The following is a 3,207-nucleotide window of genomic DNA, read 5'->3' as shown; positions in this document are numbered from 1 at the left end:
AAGAGTCAACTTCGTGAGGTGACTCGGCGAGTTAGCCTGCTGATGCGACTTGGGCGGGCTGACCTGGCGAACGAACTTAAAGAGGCAACTTGGGCGGGCTGATCTGGTGAGCGAACTTAAAGAGTTGACTTGGCAACGTACTTGAACAACTGACTTGGTGAGCTGACATGGTGAGTGGGCTTAGAGAAGCAACTCGGCAGGGTGAGTTTATGAACGGACTTAAAGGGTCAACTTGGCGGGGTGACTCGATGAACGTACCTAAAGAGTTGACTTGGTGAGAGTACTTGGCGGGGTGAACTGATGAATGGACTTAAAGAGTCGACTTGGTGGGAGTACTTGGTGGGCCGACTTGATGAACGGACTTATAGAGTCGACTTGGTGAGAGTAGTTGTTCTGGTGACTTGATGAACGGACTTAACGAGTCGGCTTGGCGGGGTGACTTGAAGAAAGGACTTAAAGAGTCGACTTGGTGGGGTGACTCGATGAACAAACTTAGAGGGTCGACTTTGCGGGGTGACTTGATGAACAAACCTAAAGAGTTGACTTGGTGAGAGTACTCGGTGGGGTGACCTGATGAACAGACTTAGAGAGTCAACTTGGTGAGAGTCCTTGGTGGGCCGACCTGGTTGGGTGACTTCGTGAACTAACTTAAAGAGTCAACTTGGTGGGAGTACTTGGTGGGGTGACTTGATGAACAAACTTCAAGGGTCGACTTGGTGAGGTGACTTGATGAACGGTCCTAAAGAGTTGACTTGGTGAGAGTACTTGGTGGGGTGACTTGATGAAAAGACTTAAAGAGTCGAATTGGTGAGAGTACTTGGTGGGGTGACTTGATGAACGCACTTGAAGGGTCGACTTGGTGGGGTGACTTTATGAACAGACCTAGAGAGTTGACGTGGTGAGAGTGCTTAGTGGGGTGACTTGATGAACATATTTAAAGAGTCGACTTGGTGAGAGTAGTTGGTCGGGTGACTTGATGAACGCACTCGAAGAATCGACTTGGTTAGAGTACTTGGTGGGGTGACTTGATGAACGGACTTAAAGATTCGACTTGGCGGGCCGACCTGGCAGGGTGACTTGATGAACGGACTTAGAGAGTCAACTTGGTGAGAGTACTTGGTGACTTGGTGGGCCGACCTGGCCGGGTGACTTGATGAACAAACTTAAAGAGTCGACTTGGTGAGAGTACTCGGTGGGCTGACCTGGTCACGTGACTTGATGAACGGACTTAAAGATTCGACTTGGTGGGCCGACCTGGCGGGGTGACTTGATGAACAGACTTAGAGAGTCAACTTGGTGGGTCGAACTAGCGGGGTGACTTAGTGAGAGTACTTGGTGGGCTGACCTGGCAGGGTGACTTGATGAACGAACTTAGAGAGTCGACTTTGTGAGAGTACTTGGTGGGTCGAACTGGCGGGGTGACTTGATGAACGAACTTAAAGAGTCGACCTGGTGAGAGAACTTGGTGGGCCGAGCTGGCGAGGTGAATTGATGAACGAACCTAAAGAGTCGACTCTGTGAGAGTACTTGGTGGGCCGACCTGGCGGGGTGAGTTGATGACCAAACTTAAAGGGTCGACTTGGTGAGAGTACTTGGTGGGCCGACCTGGCGGGGCGACTTGATGAACTAACTTAAAGAGTCAACTTGATGAGAATACTCGGTGGGGTGACTCGATGAAAGGACTTAAAGAGTTGACTTGGTGAGAGTACTTGGTGGCTCGACTTTATGAGCAGACTTAAAGAGTCCACTTGGTGAGAGTGGGCCTAACGGGGCGATGTGGTGAGTGGGCCTAACGGGGCGAGTTGGTGGGGCGACTTGGCGAGTGGTATTAGAGAGCTGACGTGGTGAGGCGACTCGGCGAGTTGGTTCGTTGAGATGACATGGTGAGCTGACTTGGCAAGTCGACCTGGCGAGCGAACTTAAAGAGTCGACTTGGTGAGGCGACCTGGCGAGCGGGCTCAAAGAGTCAACATGGTGAGGCGACTCATTGAGTCAACATGGTGAGGCGACTCATGGTGAGGAGCTATCCTTGAGGCGACTTGGTGGGCCTACTTGATTAGTCGACTTGGTGAGCCGACCTGACGAGCTGACACGGTGAGCGGGCTTAAAGAGGCGACGACTTGGTGGGGTAACTTGGCAAGCCAACTTATTGAGGCGAGATGGTGAGTCGACTTGGTGAGCTGACTTGGTGAGCGCACTTAAAGAGTCAGTTTAGTGAGGTGACTCGGCAAGTTAGCCCGCTGATGCGACTTGGGCGGGCCGACCTGGCGAACGAACTTAAAGAGGCGACTTGGGCGGGCTGACCTGGTGAGCGAACTTAAAGAGTTGACTTGGCAACGTACTTGAACAACTGACTTGGTGAGCTGACATGGTGAGTGGGCTTTGAGAAGCAACTCGGCGGGGCGACTTGGCGAGCACACCTGCTAGGGCAAGGTGGTAAAATGACTAGGTGATTCGACTTGGTGAGCTGACTTAAGGAGCTGACTTGGTGAGCGAACTTAAGGGGTCGACTTGGTGAGGCAACCTGAATAGTCAACTCGGTGAGGTGACTTGGGGAGCCAACATGGTGAGCGGTCTTAAAGAAGAGGCGACCTGGTGGGGCAACCTGGTGAGGCGAGACGGTAAGTCATCTTGGTGAGCTGGCTTGACGAGCTGTGAGTGGACTTAAAGAGTCAATTCTTGATTTGGCAAGGACCACATGGTTAGATGACTTGGTGAGCCGACCTGGCTAGAAAAATTTGCAAGCAAACTTATAGAATCGACTTGCTGTCCCCAGCCAGGATCGGACGCCTGGGTCGACCCAACTTGGGTCACCCGACTAGGTCAACCCATCTTCGTCGCCCTAGCCTTAGGCGACCCGACTGGGTCACCAGAGTGGGTCGACGAGGGGAAAAAAAACAAAAAAAAAACAAAAAAAATCATGGGAGGCCCTGTACAGCGAAAAGCGCTAAATTTTGGGCATTACAAAAAAAAAAAAAAAACAAGTTACCCGCTTTTGGATCACGCACAAGTTTCAGTTCACGTATTGCCGAGCTGACTCGAGGCGTTACACGTAGCTAGCCAGATTCGAGGTAGGGTAGCCGAAACAATCCGATTTGAGAATTTTCTTTATAAAAAGAGATCATGATAGGCCTCGTAAGGCAAAAAAGAATGAAATTTTGGGAGTTCAAAAAAAAACGTTACCCGGTTTTGGATCGTGCACAGGGC

This window comes from Cupressus sempervirens, chromosome 1 (genome assembly GCF_028749045.1).
Source record: "Cupressus sempervirens isolate cs-2001-9-10 chromosome 1, ASM2874904v1, whole genome shotgun sequence".
In the NCBI taxonomy this organism is placed as follows: Eukaryota; Viridiplantae; Streptophyta; class Pinopsida; order Cupressales; family Cupressaceae; genus Cupressus; species Cupressus sempervirens.
Note: the sequence above shows the minus strand (reverse complement) of the source record.